This window comes from Danio rerio, chromosome 11 (genome assembly GCF_049306965.1).
Source record: "Danio rerio strain Tuebingen ecotype United States chromosome 11, GRCz12tu, whole genome shotgun sequence".
In the NCBI taxonomy this organism is placed as follows: Eukaryota; Metazoa; Chordata; class Actinopteri; order Cypriniformes; family Danionidae; genus Danio; species Danio rerio.
Genome location: NC_133186.1, coordinates 35641644 through 35661741, shown reverse-complemented (window position 1 = coordinate 35661741; position 20098 = coordinate 35641644). Strand labels below are relative to the sequence as shown.

The 20098-nt window shown below is 35.5% G+C and overlaps 1 long non-coding RNA gene across 3 annotated transcripts in view; it reads left to right on the top strand.

Annotated features, from left to right (window-relative positions):
- LOC103911847 (uncharacterized) overlaps positions 1-20098 on the top strand; it is a 66143-nt gene that overhangs the window by 27044 nt on the left and 19001 nt on the right. For all 3 annotated transcript variants that reach the window (XR_012387245.1, XR_012387243.1, XR_012387244.1), the window contains 2 exons: positions 13732-13785; positions 15232-15344. This is a non-coding gene — a long non-coding RNA (uncharacterized lncRNA). The remainder of the gene's footprint in view (positions 1-13731; positions 13786-15231; positions 15345-20098) is intronic.

The following is a 20098-nucleotide window of genomic DNA, read 5'->3' as shown; positions in this document are numbered from 1 at the left end:
TAGTTCATGTCATTCGCCAGTTAGTTAGTGCCAGCGCCGTCCAGGAATTACATTTACTTAGCCACACTATTGCTATTTCAGTGCGAATATTCAGAGTAGCATGGTAAACAGTATAGGAAGGCTGTCATTGTTCAAAAATGACCCAATGTGAATATAAAAGCAACTTCAGCTCAATAAAGCAGGTTAGGCAGAATAGCGCTATTTACTGATGTTTTATTGTTAAACTAAATATAAATCTACATTAACGATGCTGTAAAAGGACCTTATGAAACTGAAAATAATCACATCAATCTTTCACCGGGAGATTTCAGTGGCTGAACAACACATCTGTGCATATAAGTCATTCATAACAGAACACAATTTAAAGAGCCCATATTATACATGAAATAGGGTCATATCTTGGTTGTAAGGGTCTCCAACAACAGTTTAATATGCATGCAAGGTCAAAAAACACTTTCATGGTCTTATAATCTGCATTTATTTTTACCTAATTATCCCAGCGACTCCTGTATGAATCGTTCAGGGATTCATTTGTTCCCAAACCCCTCCTTAGCGCGAAGCTAATCTGCGCTGATTGGACCAATGACAGTCTGTTGCGATTGGTCGACTGCCTTCAGTGAGAGAGTGAAATGCCAAACAGCTAATCAGCAATATAAAAGTAATCACAGTTCATACACGCTTGATAGTGTAGGCGTGGATTTTAGCTGCCAGTGGGTCAATGTAAATACAGACTATGGACTTGAAAATACAGACGACTGACTATTTTATTGAACAAAAACTCCAAAAACAGTTGAGGAGATCTCCTTCTCACTCTGCTCTTTTCACAGACACACACACACACACACACACACACACACACACATACGCACTTAACCCTGCTCCGGACGACAACGCGCGCGCACACACACACACACACACACACAAACACACACACAAACACACACACCTCCGGACGACAGCGCGCGCACGCACACACAGACACACACACTAACGTTACTCCCCGTCCACGGAGCTCCGTTAACGCAGCACGCGTCGCGTTTTTAACGTGACTTTGCACACGATAAGAGAATATAGCGAGTTAACCTGATACAGTACACGCGGTTACAAGTAACAAATCACAACTAAATACATTTGCAAGCTAGAGTCAACGAGGCAACTTTAATCGCACGTACTTACACTTGAGAAATGGAGGAAGAAACCCATCCTGACGTCTATCAGTAAGTTACTCTTTACTGATCCTTCCTTTAACAAACGCTGATGAAGTATTCTTTGTAGCATGTAGCTTCCAGAAGTTTCCAGTAGTTTCCAACTGCTTGGCTATAATGCTGAGGTTTCATCTTTGGGTAGAGACTCAATATATCCATCTGCAGTGTGACTTCAATCGACCGGCATGTTTGTGTGTGTGTGTGTGTCTCGGTTTCTGCGTCAGAGGGCGGGGCCTCAGGTTTGAAATCTCCCGGGTTTGCGCGTGCACGTGAATAACTTGGTTTCGTTCGTACGTCATGGCGAAACACCTAATGAATCCGTATCAAGGCGACTCGTTTGAAGCATTATGAGTCGACTCTTTTTTAGATGAATCAACCGTTTTTAACACTGTACACTAACAGATTTAAGCCTTAGCTGGATACTCCACTTCACTTAGAGCTGTGTTACACACTACATGGAGGGGAATTTTCAAAAACCCATAATATGGGCTCTTTAACATCAGCTTAGCCTGACTAAAATAGTTTCAAAACAGAACATTACCCGTCTAACAGAAATACTTCAGCCATGGTGTCGTCCTTCCTCCAGCATGCTAAAGTCACTCTAATATTGATTCAGGTTTTTAAAAGTTTCAACTCAGCATTTGATTTCTCCCGGTCCATGTCGTGATCGCAGAGCCGCTTATGTTGACGGGCTAGCACGAATGGAGGATCTGCGTGAACAGATGCGCAGAAGTCCGAATCTACATTTGCTGACAGACAGTCTGACCTGCTTATCGGAATTATGGGAGATGTCGGTCCGACTCTAGTTAATTGGATGAACATTTTTTAGTTTTATGCCTCACCCAGAATATAAAAATACATATAAACACATTTAGATTATTTACTGTAATCATTACTATTGGACTGTGAAGAGACTTTCAACCAACACAACAAAAATGTTTCTGAGGACAATCACCTACTGCACCTTTAATAAATGATTCATAGTGTGGAGTTAATATAAAGTGTTACCGAACATTTTTTCTACACATTTGTAAACATAACAGCAATAATAATAACTAATTTCTAATAACTAATTTTTTTTAAGATACATGTATTCAGCTTAAAGTGCTATTTAAAGGCTTAACTAGATTAATTAGGCAAGTTTGGGCAATTAGGCAAGTCATTATATAACAATGGTTTATTCTGTAGACAATCAAAAAAATACACTGCTTAAGGGGGCTAATCAGATTGACCTTAAAATGTATTTTTCAAAATAAAAACTGCTTTTATTCTAGCTGAAATAAAACAAATTAGACTTTCTTCAGGGGAAAAATATTATAGGAAATACCGTGAAAAATTCCCTGCTCTGTTAAACATAATTTCGGAAATATTTAAAAAGGATATTCAGAGGAAAGCTAATAATTTTGACTTCAACTTTAGTATTATGAAGTAGCTGTACTGTTAACTTTATAGCCTGAGGCATAGGGTTATATTTATTGACCCCACGCCATCAAGGTTAAGCACTCATTAGAGGAAATTTCCACTGTTTTGTTTCTGTCATGCTGCCCTTTGCTCCACGGGCAAGCAGCCACCGCAAGGACTTACCTGTCAGTCAGGACCAGACAGGCAGAGCTGCATTGCCTCTAGAGGGGGAATCTCAATGAGCCTCCTATAAACAGCCTGACCTGTCAGGGCGATATGACATACCACCCCCCGTCCCATCTCAACCCACCCCCAAACCCACAACACCAGGGGGTCAGATCCAGTGTCGAGCTCTAATCAGTGCCTTAGGCCTGCGTGTGATGCTGACAGACATGAGAGGCATGTGATTTATTTCCTGCCGGGCATGTATGTGTAAGAGCGAGAAATCAGGCCGGATGATGAGAGAGATTTTGATCACAAATAAAATTAAAAATAAATCACCAGGCAGGCATGAGATTTAACTATCAAAGTCTAGTCGAACAACATCTGCATCTTTTGATTAAAGATATTCTCTGTCAGTCTGCATTAAATGTGAGTGATGGTAGTGATGACAGTATTGAGAAAGTCATTCATTCATTTTCTTGTCAGCTTAGTCCCTTTATTAATCCGGGGTTGCCACAGCGGAATGAACCGCCAACTTATCCAGCACATATATTAAATAAATGAATAAATAAATAAATAAATATTTAGTTGAAATTCCGTAAGCTGTCATTTATTTTTGCAATATTTGGCTTGAACTTAATTGTATTATCTTTCAATTACTAAATATGTTTGGTGACTAAAATACCATTTTAATAATATATGTAATATATTTAATGAATATATAAACAGTTTTGTTTAAATGCACCCAAATACAATACCTATATTCACGGAGAAATTGATGTAAATAATCATTTTTAAATCGGGGTGTAATCAATTACACTGAGCACTGTACATACATACAAACGGCACAGCCATATCGCCCTGCAGCCCAAGACTAGGTGCTCATTGAAGCTAAGCAGGGCTGAGTCTGGTCAGTACCTGGATGGGAGACCACATGGGAAAACTAGGTTGCTGTTTTAAGTAGTGTTAAAGAAGCCAACAGGCAGCGCTCAACCTGCAATCTGTGTGAGTCCTAATGCCCCAGTATAGGGAAGGGGACACTGTATTGTCAGTGAGCACCGTCTTTCAGATGAGACCTTAAACTGTGGTCCTGACTCTCTGTGTTCATTAAAAATCCTATGGCACTTCTTGTGTAGAGTAGGGGTGTAACCCCAGTGTCCTGGCCAAATTCCCCCCATCATGATCTCCCAATCATCCCTATCCACCGAATTGGCTCTATCATGGTCTTTCCACTCCTCCTATGGCTGGTGTGTGGTAAGCGCACTGGTGCCACTGACCTGTGGCTGCCGTCTCATCATTCAAGTGGAAGCTGCACACTGGTGGTGCTGTGTAGAGACCCCCCTCATGACTGTGAAGCACTTTGGGTGTATGGCCATACACAATCAAGAATCATTTAATGAGGCATTAAAACACTCAATTTAAGGATCATGGTGCAGACCCAAAATACTAATTAAACGTCATTTTATGTTTTAATATCCTTTATGCTTTACTATCCCATTTGTCTAAGATTTTCCCCATTTTGAAGTTTTTAGTTTGATAAATTTTTCTTTTATATATTTCAGTAAGTTCACGTAAAATATCTGTAAATTAACAATATTCTGTGTTTTATTTAGTCATGTTTTTATTTTTTCCTATTTAATTATGCTTCTGAAATACATCATGGGGCCTTGATCTTTCTTTCATTAACTTTTAACCTTGAAAGGCTTGAAAAAGTTACTTATTGAACATTTTTAATAGTTTAAAGTGGTTAATTGTCTTGAATGGTTTTGTAGATTATGGTACAAACACTGTGTATTAAACTGCCAGTACATTTTCAGTTTTTTTACAGACTAATTTCTCTATATTTTAAGCATATATTAGACCTCATACCTTACAGGTATATATTAGGTCTTATACATTGTGTTATTTTAAACTAATAAAATGTCATTTGTTTGAAAAATTGCTAAACTGTTAAATTTTCCACATCAAAAGTCGACAAAGCAGATATCAAGATGTCATAATTTAATTTAAAACCATAAAAAAATAAATAAATAAAAAAAATCACAAAATATGGAAACTGTTAATTATCATATTATTATATATATTACAGTGTGAAAGCATTGTCTCACCCATTTTTTGACAATTTATTTTCACAAAAGTTATTTGAAACATCATAGTTGATAGCTTACATTTAATGTGCTATGTATATAAAATCGTTTTTGTTTATTAAATTTGATACGGTCACCAAAATCAAACATCTACTGTACTCTTGGGTCCATTATAAACCATTTATGATTTCATTTATTTAATTGTGGGCTTTTTCTAAACTCATTCATTCATTTTCCTTTGGATTAGTCTGTATTTCAGAGTACAGGTCTGCATTCCTGTTGTTGAAAGCCGTGGGACCCAACCAGATTTCTTGCAGTGCGGGAATAAATTTCTGAATAAAGCATGGGAGCGGTCGATAACTGGTGTAAATTTAGACGGGAGCGGGTCTGCATTCCTGTGGTTGTACTGAGGTCTAACAATATCGCTCCCGACTCCCGAGCGAGCGAGCATAGATGTTATGTGTGTGTGTGTTTCTACAGACAGCTTGTTATAGACTGTCTGGATTCTGTATAGCTGGGTGGTTTCCGTTTTTGTACTCCTCTCTGGGTAGAAAATGGGGTGGGTCGGGCAGCAGGACAACAAATGCTGAATATAAGCGGTAGCGGTCGGACTAAAACCTGGCGGAAGTGGGATTCAAAATTTAGTCCAGAACAGATCTCTTTTAGAGTACAGTTTGTTTCAGTTTCATACAGCAAATGCCCTTCCAGAGCCACAGTCAAAAACTGGGGAAACACCCATACACTCTTACATTCACACACACTCATACACTATAGCCAATTTAGCTTATTCAACTCGCCTATAGTGCATGTCTTTGGATTGTGGAGGAAAGCGGAGCTCCCATAGAAAAGAAACCCGGAAGAAACCCATGCCATTTTGGAAAGAACATGCAAAATCCTCACTGAGATGCCAACTGGCCCAGCTGAGTCTTGAACCAGTGACCTTCTGGCTGTGAGGCAACAGTTTTTCTAGGAATACCAAAAATAAACAAATAAATAAAAACAACAACTGTTTTAATCATAGTCCAGTTTTAAAACTCCAGGGATGTCTTTGTTAGTTTGGATTTAGCTAATAGTAAAAAAAAAAAAAAGTCTATGCAAAATGCATTCGTTTTCTTCCCATGATACGTTTGTCTGACATCTTTTTGCATTCTTTTCTTTTTTTTCCCTGTCTGACACATTTCTCAGTTTTTCTGTGTCTCTCCATCACTTCCACATTTTGGAGGAGATTCTCATCAAAGCTTCTCTCTCATTCCGGCACGTTTTATATGGCACTGGCGAGAAGCACTTACCCTGAAGGACTCCAGCCTTCGGAATTTAGATGGAGAATTTTCCCTCCCCTCTATTCACCTTTTTTTTTTTTACACAAATGGAGAGCGCAGACCGGGTGTTATTGAAGGTTCTTTTTTCTTTTCACTGCACACCTGTATGCACTCAAGATGTGTGTTTTTTTTTTCTGAAAAAAAAAAAGGCCAGCTTGTGCTCTTAAGATCAGGTAATTCCTGTCTTGAGTAATCCCATTGGGGAATACGCTTGGAGAAAATGATGCAAGAACGTGTACACAAGTATAAAACTACAGCGTATTTTGTATGCTTGAGTTTATGTGTGGGCGTGATGGAGTGGAGGGAAGGAGAAATTGAAATTGTGAGAGGAGGATTATATTTTATAATTTGAAGTATTCATTTGGACAAGTGGGTGTCCAACTGTGCATTTCATGTATTAAACATACCTCCCTGCTGCTTTACCTGAATAGCGGCATGCACACACACTAATCTACATCATATTTTGTCCGCAGGAAGGTGGGTGGTATGAGAGAATTCATAGCAAGGGTCAGGGTTATTGCAGTTTTATTCAAACTTCATATTCGAATTATGAGCAACAGCTCAATTTTAGGTTAAAGGAATATCAGACCATTCATGGAATTGAAGCAAAAGCATTTTTGTTCTTTTCCAATCTATTTTGTTTTATCGAAATAATTTAGTCATTTAGACATACAGTTGAAGTAAAATTTATTTGCCCTTCTGTGATTTTTTTTTTCAATATTTTCACAGAAAATATTTTTCTCAGTATTTCCTATATATTTTTTTTTCTCTCCTAAAATCTCTCCTAAAATCTTTTTCTCTCCTAAAATCTAATTTGTTTTATTTTGGCTAGAAATAAAATTGCTTTAAAAAATTTTAAGAGCAATATTATTAGCCCCTTTAAGCTATATATATGTATATTTTTCAATTGTCTACAGAACAGTTCTCTGTTATACAATGACTTGCCTAACTTGCAAAGTTAACGTAATTAACCTAGTTAAGCCTTTAAATATCACTTTAAGCTGAATACTAGTGTCTTGAAAAATATCTAGTCAAATGTTATGTGCTGTCATCATGGCAAAGATATAAGAATTCAATTATTAGAAATGAATTAGTAAGATTTATGTTTAGAAATTTGTTGAAAAATCTTATTTCTGTTAAACAGAAATTGGGGAAAAATATACAGAGGGGCTGATAATTCAGAAGGGCTAATAATATATACATTCAAGTCCATACTTATATAATAGTCCATACAATAAAATACTATGAATGAAGAGAATACCTGGTAACACTTTACTGCACACTATGAATCATTTATTAAGTATTAGCAAATAGTGAATTTATTATCTGTTAAGCATGAACTCTACATTAACCCTGTTGTGATTTTGAGGCCCCTAAAAAGTTTTGACATGCTAATTTGTGCTTATTTCAGTTACTTATCTCTCTCTCTCACACACACACACACACACACACACACACACACACACACACACACACACACACACACACACACACACACACACACACACATACATACATACATACATATATATATATATATATATATATATATATATATATATATATATATATATATATATATATATACACATCATTATTTGTACATCAATATTTCTCAAATATTATTGTAGCACTGTGCTACACAGGGCTGTATGTAAAATTAAAAAATAAAATTGTTCTGTAGACTTAAAAAAATGCTCAAAGGGGTTAATAATTTTCAACTTAAAATGAAGTTTTAAAAAAATAAAAAAAGCTTTTGATGTAGCCGAAATAAAACAAATAAGATATATATTATCAGACTACTGTGAAAATTTCCTTGCTCTGTCTAACATGATTTGGCAAATATTAAAAAATAAAAAAAATCAATGGGGGGCTAATAATTCTGACTTCAACTGTGTATGCTTGCGTTTTTTAAAAAAAAATTATAAATATGCGTGGTTAGTGGGTTTTGGAGAAGAAAAAAGGTAGCAGAAATAGTCCAAAAACACACCAAACGTGCATGAACAAGACTTTTGAGTGACCTGTCTTGTAGGCTAAAATATTTACTTCACAATTATTACAAAGATTTACATTTTGTTAAGTCTGTTTTGCTTCATCTTAGCTCTATGCGTGAGTGACAATGGTCATGAATTATTCACACCTTGGAGAGACGAAAAGACACTCCCCCACTCACCCATCAAGGGCATTGTAGAGCAATGTCCAGCTTGCTGAAACTAGCCCAAACTAAATAATATGATAATAGTTAATTGGTATGTTTATAAGTACTTTATTAACTCAACTTCATCCAGTTTTGTGACCTAATTTAAAGTGAGGGCTATTTATGCTTTAAAAATCCCTTATACATGACAATTAAATGCTCAGTTATACTCTAAGCGGAGAAAAACACAAATGACTTTATTCATTTCTATTTAAGAAATGAATATATGAAGATACTCAAATTAAACTGTATCAAATAAAAAAAATTGCAATCTTAACTACAATAAAATGACTGTACACTTTAAACATTGCTAAACAGTTACAACTTTGCTAAACAACATTGAAATGTATCATAATACATTGTTAAATTATTATATTGTTGTTTTTTATCCAGTTCTATGTTATATTTTGACACTTCTGTCATGATTCAGCAACAGTAATTTTACTTAAATAAGATTACAAAGATGTATTGGTCATTTAATACTGAGCTTTTAACTGTCATTTATTAGGGATTTACAAAGCATAAATAGTCCTCACTTTAGGTCACAAAACTGCATGAAGTTGAGTTAATAAAGCATTTATTAACATATAAATTAACTACTAAGATATTCCTGAAAAAATAATATATACATGTTGACAGCAATAGTTTATTAATCATTTACTAGCCTTATAATCTTAAAAACCATCTATACTACTCCTGAATACATATGATTTTTAAATAATGCAATACTCAACTTAGTCATGAAAAATAAATCAGTAGCAAAGTAGAACAATTATTAGGCAGATTTAAAATGTGCTTCTAATCCAAGAATACAGTATTTGTTTATGCAGTTAAAAACTGCATACTAATGTCTATTAATGTAGAATGCTTAACAAATAATGCATTGACTATTTGCTAATGCTTAATAAATGATTTGTGGTGTATAATTATAAAGTATTACCGAATACTTCAGTTTTACGTTGTACATTTAGTCATTTAGTAGATGATTTTTTCAAAGTGACTGACAATTGAGGATGTATCCAGCCATTTAACAAGAAGAGGCAATACACACAAGAAGTATTAATTATACAAAATAACTGTTAGTTCTGAGATAATTCCTTGCTAGATTAAGGAGTTTTTTTTTTTTATAGAAATATGTATGTTTTCACAGGTGGTTTGTCAAGCCCACTCACCTGTGAGACACACTTCATAAATGGACAATGCTTATTTGTTTATGTATTTATTTATTTACTTATTTCTTTTTTAGAGATATGGAGTGATTATAAGAAAGTGTCTGGTGTAAATTTGCTAAAACTTTTTTTTAAAGTGTAAACATTCTGAGTAACTTTCTCTTCCTTCCTTTGCTCAAATTCAGGCAATATCTGCATGTTCTCTTTACAGACTGTCCCAGAATACACTGTGCCGAGCAAAAAAGAGCACAAATAAATTACAAGGGCAGTGTAGATAAGCAAGCCTGCATGTCAGATCAGGACAGCCTTTGGAATCTGCTGCTGCTCTGCTGGTTTTTGACATTAACTAACACTAAATCTTCCCTTTATCTAAATCATAAAATGAATCATCCTCAAAAAAAAAAAAAAAAAAAAAAAAAAAATCACCTTTTGTCCTCATTAACGTTGTGTTTAATTTTGCACCTGGGGACTGCTAAGATCATTTTTTTGCAAAATCATGTAAATTTTTTTAGTTGAAGGCTGAAATTCTGAAGAAGTGAAAAGCTTTAGCAACTTTTAATTAGCATGGTTTTGAATTTATTATTAATCTCACTGAAACTTTTGCCCATCACGTCAAAGTCAGTGGTGAGGCTAGTATTACATATATTAAGTTAAAAGACACTTTTATCCAAAGCAACTTTGAGGAGAATCATGCACAATTTTCATGCATTTTATTGCCTGACAAGTGCTGAATTGAGAATACTTCCAGACTATTCTTGCTTAATCTGTCAATTTTTTTACATGGAATTATCTATACTGCCATTACTGCATGTGACATACGATTGGGACAAGTCTTGCTTTATTCACCTCCAGATTTAGCTTACAACTCTTATGTATTTTGCTTTCTGACAAAAATATTCAAAGATTTTTTTTTTTCTATGATTTTTGGCTAGATTAGTTAAATAAAACTTTTCTGTCATTATTTGCCCAAGTGCATAGCATTACAAACCTGCATGACTGACAGAGACTCATGTAAACACCTTAATCATATTATTGTCTTACTCAGATGGAGGCAAATAATTCAATTACTAAAGTCTATGTAAGGCTGCATGTGCACTGCAGATCTTGATGGCCAATCCCGATTTTGTGACTGTGTCTGATTGTTTTGCTGACCTGCTTACATCATCTTTTAAAAATGACTCGTATCCGATTGTCTGCATTTACACAGCGCACGGCAAAGGCGCAATGACCAGGAAAAAAAAAAGATTGGGCGCTGACTAACAGCTGATAATTAAAGTGTGCTCTTACTCTATTCCTGTATGTAATCTGATCGCAGCTTTTGACAAGCTGTTTTACTATAGTTTATGACAGAAAGGTTCTCATTTGTCCATCATCTTTTGATATATAGGCTTTTTTTTAAACCTTTAGGCATCTTAAAGTAATGTCCATGGCGTGATTTATTCACGTGATGTGTGCACTAGTTTTACATTAGTTTATATTGGTTACGTGATGGACTTTGCGCTCTCTCGCTCCCGTTAACTTGCTTAAATACCCGTGCTATATGAAAATATAAAAAGCTGTGTAGTCCTCGTGTTTGAGATTTAAGGTTTGGGACTCTGCTGAAGTCTGTTCTGAAATGAAAGTATTAGACTTGATGTCATTCGCAATGGGTTTAATGATGCGCGACTCGCATTGACAGGTGATCTCCGATCTCCGACACGAGAACACAGATCCGATTCATATTAGATACATTTCCACATATGAACAAGGCCTGAATCTAATTTGAGTAATTTGGAATCCATGTGCTTTTTTTTTCCTGCTTATATGTATATTGGCCATGTCCCATCAGTGCCACATGGGAGAAAAATCGGAGTCACTTGAACAGTGCAGTGTAAATGCGGCCTAAATATAGTCACTGATTATACTATGACGATTTTTGTTTAATTATTTTTTTATCATAGGGCAAATTTTTCTGAGTATATTACAAACGATAAGATATCACTCATCCATACTGTATACGCAGGCCGTATCGTAGGCAGCAAAAAGACTCACTAGGTTTCAGAACAGAACCACAGTGATCCATTATAACTGCAGCAGCACAGATAATTCTAGTTTGAGCAAGCTTCGGTAAGTCGAAGTGTGTGTGTGTGTGAGAGTGTGTTTGCAGACCAGAGTGATGAATGTGAGACTTGAAGTCTTTGGTCTTTCAAACTTTCCATTCTATCGACTGTCATCCATTTGTGTGTGTGCGTGTGTGAGAGTGCGCGAGAGAGATTAATAACAATGTGCTCACTGGACTGGGAAGAGACCGATGGCTCGGGCGTCTAACCAATAACATTTACTGGAACACTCCGAGTCATTAGCACAATTCCTCTGTCGCAGCGGCGACTCTCAGGCTACAAGGTCCGGCTGCTCGGAAACCAAATTTTACAGCCCGTATCAAGTTAACGGCCAATTTGTCTCCAAGCTCAAAGCGCTCTTTAATTTCTCTGTCTGTCTCACGACTGCCTTCTCTCACTCAGAAACATGACCTAACCCCTCACGACACATAGAGAAGCCTCCAGTTAATTGCAAATCCAAATTTCTCCGCTGTTTCAACAGTCGCGCAGAGCAGATTGTCATTCGGGTTTGGAAAAGCATGACTCAACTCTCTCTCGTACTTTATCATAATGTTCCTCCCATGCATCTTTCAGAGCCAAAACTCTCCTCCTCTTAAACAACCACGACAGGTGTCTGTGGGTGGACGACGATTGTTTCACTACAGAATAGATGGAGATGATAGGATGGGAACAACAAAGCGTGACCGTTTGTGTCTTTTCATAGCGCTCCCAAATTCCCTAATCATCTGATAGCCCATCCATTACTTAGATACTTGAGTTTCACAGCTGTCTCGGAGCTGTGTTATTGTGGTTAATTCACGCTTATGTGTTTTATTGCTTGTGGATGCAATCCAAGAGTTTGTTTTTAGCATCTGTCAACTGAAATATACAACAGCAAGTGTCCATTTTGAACAGAACACACTGGAACATGCATTTAATTGAACAATACTCAATAGTTTATGTTGTTTGTTTGAACAAAATGGATTCACTGTCCAAACTCGATGCATCCTCGAACTTTTGAGTCTTGTGAGGGTCATAAAAATCAAATAAATGACTGATTAAGGGAAGTACGAACAGAGGGGAAGAAAAAAAAAATAAAAAATCCTCCCACATTTCTTTCATTAGTCTTAATGCGTTTAAGACATATCAGATTTTAATCAAGCTCTGATGAGGAAGACAATCATTCTGCGAGTGTCCATTATATTTTGTTCCTTTCAGTTTTAATTACAACCAGACATTAAAGCCCAATTAAGAATCCTCTCATGCTTTCGCACTTTTGATAGGGATCGGGCCATATGGAGAGAGCTCTGTGCCAAGGAAATGAAAATTAAAGATGAAAGAACAAGGGTTTTGGGAGGAGATGTTCATATTACAGGAGGCCGCTCTTTGCAGGACACCTACTTACATGGTGATCTATCACGCTGTGAGACCAATTAGAGCCATTCTCCGAAAGCACAAGCTGGAAAGACATCGTGATGTCTTGTTCTTAAATCTCCCATGAGCTACACGTCCATTAAAGCATGTGTGAATGGTGTCGTGGCTCTCTAAGATTCAACAATATAGTAAGTCTCAAGGCGACTCGATCCTTTAATGAAGAAGGCATCAAGGTATTCACCTCACAAGAACATTTCAGCTTAAGGTGGTTATATTTATTTCACCCTATGAGTCATTGTTTTACATTCGCAAGCACAAAATAAATATAAAAATTGTATTTGTACAAATAAAATGAAAACAATCCATGCTGATTCTGATTACGTACTCCTATATACATTTTTGAAGACTGCCAGATATGTCCAAAATATGAGCTTTTTTTTTTTTTTTTTTCATTCACACCTGCTCTTCTCGCATAAATCCACTATCGACTGACTTACTGACTGATCAATTGATGGATACCCCCTTTCTTAAACCCAACCATTAGTGTTTTAAAGCACAGATTGACCTCCAGAAAAAAAAGGCCATTGATTTTACTACATTTTCAGATTTTACCACATTCACACTCTGTTATTTACTTGTTTGTTTTATTTTATTTATTTATTTATTATTATTATTATTTTTTTTGTCTATAACCCAGTCATCACCGGTCAACTCTGCTTTTCATCTTAAATTCCCCTAGGTACACAGAGAGCCACTGGACAAACTGGAACAGCAGAAAAGCTGTCCATACGAGGTGAGCAGTCAGCTAATATATTAAGTGCAAGCAGGAACAATGTTGTACCGCCTTGTAGGGTTCATTTTAGAAATGAATATAGGGCTACATTTTTAGTATGAGCCTATGTTGAATGAAAAGGCTATATTACGCAGTAAATTAACATAAAAAAAAATATTAAGCTAGAATAAGGATCACTATTTTTTTATCTAAAGAATATTAAACAATGTTGGGTAACGCTACTTTCAATAGTAACATATTTAGTCACTTAAAAAAGTAAACAAATGTGTGAGTTACTTTTTAAGGAAAGTAGAGAAGAAAAAGTCATTTTTAGAGTTGAATTTTTTTTTTTTTTTAAGATTATTATATGCTTAGGGTTGTAATATGTGCATTTTATAAAAATGCTTTACTTACTTAACCCAGGAGGCACAGGATATCAACATGATGCCAGGACATTGCATTGCGTGGGACATTGCATCTAGTTTGGCAATGAAAATTGGGTTGACAACAGAACCAAACATCAGGCTGACGTCAACAATGTCCAACCTAAAATCAACCAAATATCAAAATCTAATGATGTACAGTAACAGCTTGACGTTGTGTGGACCGTCTCACTATGACATCTATCAGATGTTGGATTTTGGTTGCCATACCTGACGAATAAATGTCAGTATTTGACATCAATATGATTTAAGATTTTGGCTCAACATTGGATTTTGATCACTTTCCAAAACAAAATAAATAAATAAATAAATAAAAATAAATAAATAAAATAAAAATCAACCAAATATCAAATGTCATTTAACGTGGACATTTGACATCATCATTGGACTTAAAAAAAAAAAAATGTTGTCCTTAGACTCTGGCTAGACATAGAATTTTGATCACCCAATGTCACAACCTAAATCTAACCTAATATTAACCTCGCCTGGGAAGAAGCTTTATCAAGACAAGCAAAACATATGGTCTTGTCAAAAATACATGTGTTCTTCCTTCAATGGGGTAATAATTAACCTATAATTTAACTCTTTTAAAGCTTAAATTAACCTGTATTTTTTTTTTTACATCAAAATGAAAAAAAATATTTAGCTTACTTCATTGGCTGATCATTTATTTATTTATTTATTATTATTATTATTTTTATTTTTTTACCAGGGGAAACACTTACTTAATGTTGGCATATTATTTCAAAATCATATACTAAAAACAAGACAAAAAAATCTAAGCATAACATTTTTTTTTTTTGGAAGTGAAGTAACTTTAGCCAACTCTTTAGATAAGGAACACGCAGGAGGTCTGGACTATGAAGAAAACTGACTGCACTCAATTTATTCAAAGACCTACATTTACCAGACCTCTTCATTTCCTCACAAAGTTGCCATATGGCTCTAGCAGTATCTGTAGAAGTATAATAGCCATGCAGTATACTTTTATAGTTTTTATGGTGTTTTTTTGTTGTCCTTTTAGGAGCCGCGAGCTGATGTTGCATGCAAAAAAGATGCATGACGACCCTTTTTACCAATTCTCTATTCGTGTTGCATAGGAAAAACAACACCATGCTGGTTTGGAATGACATGGTGGTGAGTAAATAATGACAGTTTTTGTGTGTTTTTTTTTTCCTGTTTTTGCCTGAGCCATTCCTTTAACAAGACTCTGGAAAGCAGCTAGTGGTCACCGAGGCACAACAAACACACGTATACACACATACACATGCACACAAGCACACACACACAGTCTGCCTGTCTGTCTCTCTGTTTTTGATGGTGACACTCTAAGGATCTCTGGCAGCCTCTCTTCTGTTGCACCTCCAGAGATGCGCTGTGTTTTGTGTGAGTGTGTGCTTTCAGCGGCCATGAATAATGATCAGAGCAGTAGGGCGGGTAAGTGCCGAGTCCTCAACCCATAATGCAAAGAGGAATTACCACAGAGAAACCTGGCGTACTTCACAGCACACAATTTCCATTATCTTTAAATGGCACCAAGGACATTTAAGAAAAGCTGTTGTTCTCCTTTACTTTGCTTTCGACCACAGGCTGTTTTAAGGCGAATAGATGGAGACTGTCCTTTTGAATTGAATAGACGTTTGTTTTTTTCTCTCCGCTGCAAGGCCTACGCTCATTTCTCACATGTACTTCGGTGGACAGAAATTGAGCTCATCGAATTTGTAACCACAGATATTGTGACTGAGGTGAAGATTATGAGTGAATGATTGATGTCTGTTTGCATGCAGAGCTATTGTTTGATGGAGAAAAAAAAAAGTGGGGGGTGTTCTATATTGTCCCAACTTTTGATTTGGTGTTGTAAAATTTCAATGAAATAATTTTCTCCAATTAATTGAAAATCCTAATGTTAAGCCAAATGTTCCTTTTGAGTGTTGTGAAGATCCCGTGAGTTTCTATTTGTATGTAATGTTCTTTTCTTAGATGAAATAAAAAGATACAGGTGAAGTGACTGGAATCAGCTCTGGCTATTAAGTTAAAGTGTGTATGCACCTTTATAGAGTCAGGGGAAACCACAAGTGTACTAAACCAAACAGCACCATTCATTCACATGCTGACTTCAAGTTTAAAGAACCACTTACAGTTTAATATTCACATACTACACCACATGTTGCCATTTGATTAGATGTACAGCACAATTTCTGCTAATTATATTTTTATGACTACATTCCGCAATTTCGTACACTCCACAGACATCACATACAGGACCCTCTCTGATCATTAAAGTATTCTCTTAGTTAAAACTCTTAAAAAAAACTATAGGAAGTCAAAGTCCCTCATTAACTGAGACCGTTAACTTCTTTCACAGTAAAAGCAGCAAAAAAAAAAAAAAAAAAAAAAAAAAAAAAAAAAACAGGCACTGCAGTGGTCAACATGAAATGAAAACAGAAGTGCAGTTCTGAATGAATCTTTAATGAGACAAATTCTGGCATATTTTCATTACGTGCTGAGAACGAACGTCACCCTGTTCCAAAGAGAGTCAGTCTGCATATGTGATGAACTAGATAAAGGGCCTAAAGGATACACTTAAGAAGCAAGAAGCAGTTTAAACACAAATGCAGCTTAGTATCAACAACATCTGTGGCGTGATGTTAAGTGTCTTAACATTAATATGGCATCTCTTATTTTTTTCTTTCTTCTTTTTTTTTTTTTAACCACAAGGTGATATCATCTCCCATTTTTAGGAAATTAAATCACAAAAATATATTTTTTTTATACTTATTAAACATATTAAATTCAACTACTGCTGTGTTCACTTTGGTGAAGATAAAATGTTCCATTGTAATTTAACCTAGAATATACAGTATATTTGTAAGAAAAAATAATAATTTTCTAGCCTGTACATATTATAATATTTGAAGCAATAAGTGATCATCCATTTTATAACTTTTGAAATAATTAATAAATCTTAGGTCACACTTAAGTAAATAAGTCTCAGTTGTACCTAGAGTGTGTATGTAAAGTTTCAGCTCAAAATACTCCACAAGTAATGTTTTATAACTTGTTGAAGCTTCTCCTTTCAGGCTTTCATCCTGATTTTGGTGACTGTTTCTTTAAATTCAAACGAGATTGTGTTTCCTGCTCTCTTTTTAAAAAGGCGGAGCTACAATTTGGGTGAAAACTATAAGTCGTGAAACTAATATGGAGGTAACTGTAACTGCAATTCATCGAAAGGCCACTAGGACTGGCTCCAAAACAGGGCACATTTCTATTGACTCCAATAATAAAATCTCCAAGTGTACAGCAAAAAATAATGGTGTTTACAGAGTCGTACAAAAAAGATGTTGATATATATAGCTAATATTAACCTTGGTGTCAACTGTGAGGGGGTGAATTGTTTTTATAGCTCCTCCGTTGTCAAATTATAAGCCTTAAAATTCTGCATAATTAAGGACATGGCCACTTCAGTGACAGCTAGGTCTCTAGTGCTCTTTACATCAACAAAGTGGGAGATTCAAAATAAGATTAACGCCCTATGTTCATGAGGTTGAGATCGTCCCTAATGGGCAGGGCTTTCCTCCTCTGATGACATGTACAAAGGGAGAATGTCAATCAAACATTTCTGCACTCTGTTTTTATAAAGTGTAATCATAAAAAAATATAATTATTAATTTTGTACCATTAGAAGCTGGTTATATTCATAGACTATTACCACATACCTGTTTAAACGCCCTATAAAAGTGATCTTTGCACAACAGGTCACACTTTACATTTATATTACTACAATAATGAACCATTAACTATAACATTTGCCTCAAAACTCCTCATTTGTTCATTAATAGCTATTACATATAACACTTTAAAACGGCAATTAATTAGTATCTTTGGGGCCCAATGTGATCCGTATTATTATTTTTATGCATATTTAACCAAATGATTGTTGATAAAAGTATGCCTGACATAACTTTCTGGTATGTCAATCTCTTTTATTACTTGAATTATAGAAAACTATTAGCAATGGCAATATATAAGACGGGCAACGCAGTGGCGCAGTAGGTAGTGCTCTCGCGTCACTGCAAGAAGGTCGCTGGTTCGAGCCTTGGCTGGGGAAGTTGCCGTTTGGAGTTCACATGTTCTCCCTGCATTCGTGTGGGTTTCCTCCGGATGCTCCGGTTTCCCCCACAGTCCAAAGACATGCGGTAAAGGTGAATTGGGTAGGCTAAATTGGCTGTAGTGTAAGAGTGTGAATGAGTTAGTATGGATGTTTCCTATAAAGATGGTTTGCAGCTGGAAGGGCATCCGCTACGTAAAACATATTATGGATAAGTTGGCGGTTCATTCCTCTGTGGTGACCCCTGATTAATAAAGGGACTAAGCCAAAAAGAAAATGAATGAATTAATATATAAGACCAGACAATAAATGCAAAATGGCACAAATATTTACAGCCATATTACAAATATGCTGTTTTATATATGGTTTTAATTCTGTATTTTTCAACTTAAGCATCATAGAAATATTAGTTAAATTATCAGTTGATAGTATTGTTATGTATATTTTTACATGGAGAACATTCGGCATCTCTGAAAGTACCCACTTCGGATGTTATCACTCGATTGAATAGGCATTATCAGTTGTTATCAGCTGATAAATATGGGCCAGTATTTTTTTTGGTGCCTATTAGTAGGCTCAGAAGGCTATTATCATCCATCCACATGGTTAATCAGCTATACTAATAGAGAAGACTCCAGATGCAGATCTGTTTGTACATTACTGTGACGGTTGGGTTTAGGGTTGATGTAGGGGTAGACGTTAATAAAATACATTTAAGGAGAAATTTAATACATATTATAAATAATAATTGTGTTTAATCATCTATACTAAGAAGAATCCAGATCTGTGTTTACATTACTGTGACGGTTGGGGTAGAGGGGAATTTAATAAAGAATATAAATAATTCTCATTACTTCTGGCTGCAGCTGTATGTGATCTATAGCTAATTAACCATGTGGATGTATGATAACAGCATTCTGAGCCTACAAGTAGGCGCAGTAGGCCCCTACTCGCCCATATCTATCAGCTGATAACACTGATAACGCCATTCAATCGAGTGATAACATTCAAATCAGCAGCAGTACAATTTAGATCTTTTACAAAATAAAGTTTTAAATGTTTTGCTGAAAATGTAAATAGTTTGTTTGCGAGTGTTTTTATTGCTTCCACAATGTTACACTGTGATATAATAATATTATTACTAATAATGTGACCAATTAATATAATTAGGGTATATTTGTACAGGAAAGTGCTATTGTTCTGTGTCTTACTTTCTTTTTAATAACATTATTTTCCATGTAATTGAGTGCACTATTTTCTTGTACTGGTTTGTGAAATATACAAACATTCAGATTGAGATTTATTTCTACAAATATGTTTTTTTTATTTTTTTTTCTGAAGAAACCCTTGGTTCATTTGTGCGTCTGTGTCTGGAATACAGAGAATTGAGCCAATTATTTTCTGACTACAAATGCACTCAATAGAGTGTCCATTGAGGCCCAGTCTTTTTACTATAATTACCCAATCTGTGCTAGGGTTAAGCAAGAAATATAATAAATTGAATAGTAATATTTAATATTCCATGTGTTTTTGTACTTAGTCTTGAAAGTGGCTGGGGGTTGATGAATGAATCAGACCTCCTGCATTACTATGCATTAAAGTAAACGGAAAATCAAAGCAAATATTCCTCTAGTGCAGTGTAAACGGCTTGAATGATATTTAATTTGTGTCTACTTGATTTGTTAAAAACAAGTCAAAAATGATCAATCATATAAAAGACGTTTAGGTGAAGCAGAACACGATTAGAGATAGAAACAACCAATTTTTTTGTTTTTTATGCAGT